Raw genomic sequence first — 8,962 nt, 5'->3', positions numbered from 1 at the left:
TTTGATTGAACTTGGTTCTAATTATAGCCATGTTAGTCATGACCTGGTGGATCAATTTCGTTTGAATAAAGAAGTGCATGCATAATCTTGGTTGATGTAGTTGGCTACATGGACCAAGAAAAGAGTTCATCATTGGGTGAGATCTTGTGCATTTGAGCTTAATGACATACCTACAACAACACACCTAAATGTGCTTCCTTTGGGATCATATAACATGATTTTGGGCATGGATTAGATGTTCATTCACAGGACCAAGGTGGATTATTGTGACAAGACCATTGAGTGCTTGATTGATGACGGAGAAAAGAGAATATTGTAGGGAAAGAAGAATCCTACATCAGTGAGAATGGTTATGGCTACACAAGATAAACACAATTACAAGAAATGGTGTGTATTGTTTGGAATTCATGTTTCCAGTGAAAAAGGGGAGGAAGATGAATGTGATGAATTCTTGAGGAAGTATACTATCTTGCAATAGTTCAGGATGTGTTTCCTGCATAGATTCCAGAGTTGCCTCCTCATAGAGAGGTGAATTTCTCTATTGAGTTGGTACAAGGAGCAACACTAACATCTAAGACACCATACAGGATGAGTACTTTAGAGTTGGTGGAACTAAAGTTTCAACTTAAAGAGATGATTGATAAGAGATACATAAGGCCAAGTGTGTCTTTGTGGGGTGAACCCGTGTTGTTTGTAAAGAAGAAGGATGATACTCTCATATTAAGCATTGATTACAGGTAGCTAAACAAGGTGACTATTAAGAATAGGTACCCATTGCCTCAGATTGATGATTTGTTTGATCAACTGAAGGGAGCAATAATATTCTCAAAGATTTAACTGAGATCAGGATACCATTAGGTGCGCATCAAAGAAGAAGACATCTACAAGGCTGCATCCCATACAAGGTATGGGAACTAGGAGTTTGTGGTGCTTCCTTTTGGTTTTACCAATGCTCCAGCCACCTTCATGTGTTTGATGAACAATGTGTTGCGCCCCTATTTGGATAATTTTGTGATAGTCTTTGTTGATGAGATATTGGTCTATTCAAAGAATTAGGAAGAGCACGTGGAGCACCTATCAACAATGTTGAGATTGTTGGGAGAGCATTAGTTGTATGCCAATCTCAACAAGTGCAATTTCTTTCAGTCTCAGATTCATTACTTTAGACATATTTCCAAAGAAGGGATAGCAGCGGATCTGAAAAATATTAAAAGTATCATGGAATGGCCAACTCCAAGAAATGTGGATGAAGTTAGATCATTCATGAGACTAGCAAGTTATTATAGGCGGTTCATCAGGAACTTCTCTAATTGACTAGCCTTCCGAGATGGTAGACCTAGTGCCTTGCTCAAGTGTCTAAAATACAAAGCGACTTAGGAACTCATTGTAATCATCAAGTGAAAAAGAATCAGGCTCAATCAAAGTAACTCTTTAACTAGCGCTACAAAATTCTACCAAACAATAATAAAAGGGAAGCAAAATCTAGTCATGAATCTTGCCAAAGTTCTTAATTGTTAAATCACTCTATTATTTGCACGAATAAGCTCTAAAACAAGGGAAGTGTAGCTTGTCTCAATTTCTATTTCAATGGGAACTCATGTTAGTTCAATATAAATAAAAATAACTCATGGAATATATATTTAAACAAAGTATAAAAACAACCCAGATCCAAGGCTTCCTTGGTCACGAAGGTCTGTGTAAATTTTGAGGCATGTAAACTTAATCTATTGTAATTGTGATTGATACACCAACTATATTGAAATTACAATTAATGCCATGAACCTATATATTGGTAAAGAGATGACATAATTACAATAATATTCCAACAATAGTTGAATACCCAAGTTTAGTTCGAGAGGTCAATATTCAAATAACTTGTATCTGAAAATCAGATAGTATGCAATCAGATTAAGGTTACAAGATATTTTTAAATCCTTTTTACTATGTCCCTTATGAAAATTTAACTTATAAAAGATCAACGAAACCCCGCTTGTAGCAAACAGAGTATCATTTGCATCAAAGGGGACATTATAAAAAAATATTCATAACACTTAGTTCTGTCCAATCGAGTCACAACTCAACAATAATATAATAAGGCACATAACAATCTTAGTTCATAGTGCATTTTCATATCTATGCACACCAATTCATATGCTCAAATATATTACCACAAATATGATAAAACAAGAAACCCTTGGGCTATTTAAGCTTAGATATGAGAAATGCAAGATCAATCCACAAATGACACCTCTCATTCAAACCATAAATATGTGAATCCACTACCATGATAACCTAAAATAAACAAGGAAAGAAACTAAAATGGGTTGGGTTGGGTTGGGTTGGTGGGACGAGCCAACTAGCTCATTCCCTTGTGGGAGAACTTAATTTAAATCACAAAGAAGGCACAAATAAGGAAACTCCAACACGGTAGTCTTTGCATTAAAAGAAAAACTCCACAATTACATAAGTAAAAGAAACAAGAATTTTAAACCCAATGGTCAGCTTAATGGATCATCCCATAGGATAAAAATATAAACAAATCCTCATCCTCTGAACTCTTTTTTGAACTTTCTTTTCCAACCCCCCAATCAGGGCTTTTGCCCCAATATTTATACAAGAAGGGCCAGGGCGAATTGAGGCAATTTTCCCACAAATTGCCCAACAAATCATGCTAAATCTTACAAAGGATTAATTTATTGGTATATTCAGTTAAAGATATGATCAATTGGGATTAATTTAGTATGAGAGCCTCTGAAAATAGCTTGGATGGTTTGGTTTTGCTAACTGATTTCTTAGTGTGGGTGTAACTAGACCATAGACGCAACCTGAAATTTTCCTTTGAAAGAACCTCAAATTTCTCCCAATACACACATTTTATGGAGAAAATCCTCACGATTAACCTAATTGGGGATGTCCTAAGAAAAACCAATGTTTTAATTTTCCCAAATTATTCTCCATTTGCTTAGAAATCGCGCCCAAATTTATTGACTCAATTCTGCTCGGCATAAGTTGTCCGTGCTGTTGATCCTTTCTTGGAGGCTTCTAGAACCGGCCTGCATACAAAGTAAACAATGGAATCACTCGTTCATAAAGCGCAATCCTGCTTGACCATAAACCCGGATCAATCCAGTCTCAACCCGGTGGACAATCTTTCCTCTATTGAGCCCAATCTTGGGGTTTCTATAGCGTTGCACTCCTCAGGTTGTCCAGAACCATCGCATAATGACAAGCCGCTGTACTCTAGACCACCTGATCCAAGTGTTGGATTAATCTGTACTTCTTCATTACGCAGCTGTGAAACTCCATCGAGTCTATCGCCAGCAAATGAGTGGAGCCCCGGTCAGCCCAACCCCATCGCTGGATTCCACTGCAATTCATCACACAACAGGGTTGGTATCACACTGAGCTCCTCAGGTTATCTAGAGTCGCACAATGATAAGCCGCTGCCTAATTCAAGCGATGGATTACACTGCACTTCTTCATTACGCAGCAGTAAAACTCCGTCGAGTCTATCACCGTCCAGTGAGTGTAACCCCGGTCAGCCCAACCCCTTTGCTGGATTCCGCTGCAATTCATCACGCAACAATACAACTCCCTTTGGTTTATCACAGTCCAAGGAGAATACCCCCCTCCCTTCTGATCCGCGTATGAACCTTTTCGAGCCCGTCGAACAGCTCTCATCCTCACCGAAACTTGATCTTAACCTTGTTCCATTCGCAGCTGTAATAAGCCCTATCCGCCTTTGCGGTGAGGGCATAAACCTACACCACAACGGGGATCTTAATAAACAGGAAATAGGTTCATTATGCAATTATAATAATAATAGTATATTAATTACTAACAATAAAAACACCTATAATAAATCCATTAATAAAAATAATAATATTAGTAATAATTTATTGCTTATTATTAATAATAATAATACTAATATCAATAATTCATCTCTTAACAATAAGAATAATAAGAATAGTAATGTATCGATTGTCAACGATATTGAGTTTGTTGGGAGAGCATCAGTTGTATGCCAATCTCAACAAGTGCAATTTCTTTTAGTCTCAGATTCATTACTTTAGACATGTTTCCAAAGAAGGGATAGCAGTTGATCTAAAAAATATTAAAACTATCATGGAATGGCCAACTCCAAAAAATGTGGTTGAAGTTAGATCATTCATGAGACTAGCAAGTTATTATAGGCGGTTCATCAGGAACTTCTTTAATTGACTAGTCTTCCGAGATGGTAGACCTAGTGACTTGCTCAAGTGTCTAAAATACAAAGGGACTTAGGAACTCATTGTAATCATCAAGTGAAAAAGAATCAGGCTCAATCAAAGTAACTCTTTAACGAGCGCTACAAAAATCTACCAAACAATAATAAAAGGGAAGCAAAATCTAGTCATGAATCTTGCCAAAGTTCTTAATTGTTAAATCACTCTATTATTTGCATGAATAAGCTCTAAAACAAGGGAAGTGTAGCTTGTCTCAATTTCTATTTCAATGGGAATTCATGTTAGTTCAATATAAATAAAAATAACTCATGGAATATATATTTAAACAAAGTATAAAAACAACCCAGATCCAAGGCTTCCTTGGTCACGAAGGTCTGTGTAAATTTTGAGGCATGTAAACTTAATCTATTGTAATTGTGATTGATACACCAACTATATTGAAATTACAATTAATGCCATGAACTTATATATTGGTAAAGAGATGACATAATTACAATAATATTCCAACAATAGTTGAATACCCAAGTTTAGTTCGAGAGGTCAATATTCAAATAACTTGTATCTGAAAATCAGTTAGTACACAATCAGATTAAGGTTACAAGATATTTTTAAATCCTTTTTACTATTTCCCTTATGAAAATTTAACTTATAAAAGATCAACGAAACCCTGCTTGTAGCAAACAGAATATCATTTGCATCAAAGGGGACATTAAAAAAAGAATTCATAACACTTAGTTTTGTCCAATAGAGTCACAACTCAACAATAATATAATAAGGCACATAACAATCTTAGTTCATGGTGCATTTTCATATCTATGCACACCAATTCATATGCTCAAATATATTACCACAAAGATGATAAAACAAGAAACCCTTGGACTATATAAGCTTAGATATGAGAAATGCAAGATCAATCCACAAATGACACCTCTCATTCAAACCATAAATATGTAAATCCACTACCATGATAACATAAAATAAACAAGGAAAGAAACAAAAATGGGTTGGGTTGGTGGGACCGAGCCAACTAGCTCATTCCCTTGTGGGAGAACTTAATTTAAATCACAAAGAAGGCACAAATAAGGAAACTCCAACATGGTAGTCTTTGCATTAGAAGAAAAACTCCACAATTACATAAGTAAAAGAAACAAGAATTTTAAACCTAGTGGTCACCTTAATGGATCATCCCATAGGATAAAAATATAGACAAATCCTCATCCTTTGAACTCTTTTTTGAACTTTCTTTTCCAACCCCCCAATCAGGGCTTTTGCCCCAATATTTATACAAGAAGGGCCAGGGCGAATTGAGGCAATTTCCCAAAAACTGCCCAACAAATCATGATAAATCTTACAAAGGATTAATTTATTGGTATATTCAGTTAAAGATATGATCAATTGGGATTAAATTAGTATGAGAGCCTCTGAAAATAGCTTGGATGGTTTGATTTTGCTAACTGATTTCTTAGTGCGGGTGTAACTAGACCATAGACGCAACCTGAAATTTTCCTTTGAAAGAACCTCAAATTTCTCCCAATACACACATTTTATGGAGAAAATCCTCATGATTAACCTAATTGGGGATGTCCTAAGAAAAACTAATGTTTTAGTTTTCCCAAATTATTCTCCATTTGCTTAGAAATCACGCCCAAAATTTGATGACTCAATTATGCTCGGCATAAGTTGTCCGAGTTGTTGATCCTTTCTTGGAGGCTTCTAGAACCGACCTGCATACAAAGCAAACAACGGAATCACTCGTTCATAAAGCGCGATCCTGCTTGACCATAAACCCGGATCAATCCAGTCTCAACCAGATGGACAATATTTCCTTTATTGAGGCCAGCCTCGGGGTTTCTATAGCGTTGAACTCCTCAGGTTGTCCAGAATCATTGCATAATGATAAGCCACTGTATTCTAGACCACTTGATCCAAGTGTTGGATTACTCTATACTTCTTCATTATGCAGCTGTGAAACTCCATCGAGTCTATCGCCAACAAATGAGTGGAACCCCTGTCAGCCCAACCCCATCGCTGGATTCCACTGCAATTCGTCACACAACAGGGTTGGTATCACGCTGAGCTCCTCAGGTTATCTAGAGTCGCACAATGATATGCCGTTTCCTGATCCAAGCGATGGATTACGCTGCACTTCTTCATTACACAGCAGTAAAACTCCATCAATTCTATGACCGTCCAATGAGTGTAACCCGGTCAGCCCAACCCCTTTGCTGGATTCCGCTGCAATTCATCACGCAACAATACAACTCCCTTTGGTTTATCACAGTCCAAGGAGAATACCCCCCTCCCTTCTAAATCGCGTATGAACCTCTCCAAGCCCGTCGACCAGCTCTCATCCTCACTGAAACTTGATCTTAACCTTGTTCCATTCGCAGGTGTAATAAGCCCTATCTGCCTTTGCGGTGAGGGCATAAATCTACACCACAGTGGGGATCTTAATAAACAGGAAATAGGTTCATTATGCAATTATAATAATAATAGTAGTATATTAATTACTAACAATAAAAACAACTATAATATATCCATTAATAAAAATAATAATATTAGTAATAATTTATTGCTTATTAATGATAATAATAATACTAATATTAATAATTCATCTCTTAACAATAAGAATAATAAGAATAGTAATGTATCGATTGTCAACACTGTAATAATTTAAAATATAATAACAATTTTGACAAAAACAATGATGGTAATAACATTAATCTTCCCCTGCCCTCTCGTAATAATAAAGTTATCAATGTTTCTAGTTTTTCCTTTCCCCCTTTTGTTTTTAAGCTTTTTGGTAAAGGTTTAAATTTTTCTCTAGCCTCTAAAAGGATCCCTGTAGATGAAATTATTTGGGATGTGGAATTCGGGATTAGAGGTTTACCTGATAATATTAAGGACACCATTAGACAGGATTGTGCAGTTGTCCTTAGGAAGGCAAAGCCCCCTCGTAGCAACCTCAACAAAGAAGAATTTGTTGCCCTTAGATCCTTAAACAAGAACAAAGACATCGTTGTTCTGAAAGCTGACAAAGGAGGGGCTGCTGTCATCCTTGAAAAAGAAGATTACCGCAAGAAGATGTTAGATCATCTATATAATAGTGGAAGCTATAAAAAGCTTCCCAAGAACCCTCTGAAGAAGATATCTAGGAATGTGGCTCTTGCCATCAAGTCCAGTAGCTCAGTGAGTTCCCTTTGCCATAAACTCATTGAGAGCAATCCCATTACTCCAAGGATCTATGGGCTTCCAAAGATTCATAAGGAGGGGGCTCCCCTAAGGCCCATTGTCCACACCATTGGTGGTCCTACCTACCTTCTGGCTAAGTTCCTTGCCTTAAAGCTTAAACCCTTAGTTGGTTGTACGGAGTCCTTCGTCAAAGACTCTGCATCCTTTGTTGAAGAGCTCAAGGGCATAAAGCTTGACTCTGGGGACATTCTTGTTTGTTTTGATGTAGTCTCCTTTTACACTTGCATCCCGATAAAAGAGGCCATGGAGGTGGTCAACCGTCTCACGGATCCTAATACCACTCCGTTGGTTGAGATCTGTCTCACTTCCACTTTTTTCTGTTTTGAGGGCGTGTTCTTTGAATAGACATGCGGTGTTGCCATGGGCTCACCCCTGTCCCCTGTTATTGCTAATATTTTTATTGAAGATTTTGAATCCAAGGCTTGGGCCTCAGGCTGTCTCCTACCCAAACTCTGGAAAAGATATGTAGATGACACTAATGTCATCTGGTCTCATGGACAAGAGGAGTTAGATCTCTTCTTCAATCATCTCAACAATTAATCTTCTGCCATTAAGTTCACCATGGAACAAGAAGTAGATGGTTGCCTCCCTTTCCTTAATATTCTTATTTCAAAGAATATTGACGGTTCCCTCTCCCACCAAGTGTTTTGGAAGAAAACACATATTGAGCAGTATCTTCATGCTAGTTCCCATCATTTCCCAGCTCAAAAGTTGGGCGTTCTCAACACCCTTGCCACACGTGCCCTAAGGATCTCTGATGAAAAGAGCTTCGATAAAGAGAAATCCCATCTCCTTGATGTCTTTGGTGAGAACGGTTATAGTAGACATCTTGGTCAGAAGGCTTTCCTTAAAGCCTCCAAAAATGCAGTAGTTAAAAAATAACCGAAAGATAGAGTCCCAGGGGTCCATCTAGCTTATGTCTAAGGGACCACTAATAGGATTGATATGATTCTTAAGAAGCATAATGTTCCCTCGACCTTTAGACCCCTTAACACTAGTCATAGATCTCTCCCATCTGTGAAGGATCCTGTCGACCCTAAGGACATGAAGGGTGTCTATATTATTCCTTGTTCCTGTGGGACACCCTACATTGGTGAGACTGGACGCTTTATTAATCAAAGGATTAATGAGCACACAGTTGACCTAGACATGGGAGAACCAAGTATTTCGCACTAGCGGAGCATGCGGAGAAGACCAAACATCATGTTTGTATTGAAGAGGCCTAGGTTCTTGCTAAGGTTGCGCAGTTCCATCGCCATAAATTTATGGAAGCCCTTGAGATTGAAAAAAGGCCAAGCAATCTCAATAGAGATGACGGTTGGAAGATCAGTAGTTGCTGGATCCCTGCCCTCTCCTCCTAGTAGTTTCTTCCCCTCCCTCTATTAATGAATTGTTCTAGAATTCTATAATTTCCCCTTATTATCCTTTAACCTGCTTTCTTTATCCTTAATTCTTTGATTTTTAATCTCCCTCAATTTCCTTTC

Source organism: Pinus tabuliformis, chromosome J, assembly GCF_031772625.1.
Source record: "Pinus tabuliformis cultivar Carrire ecotype Pingquan chromosome J, CPIR1, whole genome shotgun sequence".
In the NCBI taxonomy this organism is placed as follows: domain Eukaryota; kingdom Viridiplantae; phylum Streptophyta; class Pinopsida; order Pinales; family Pinaceae; genus Pinus; species Pinus tabuliformis.
Note: the sequence above shows the minus strand (reverse complement) of the source record.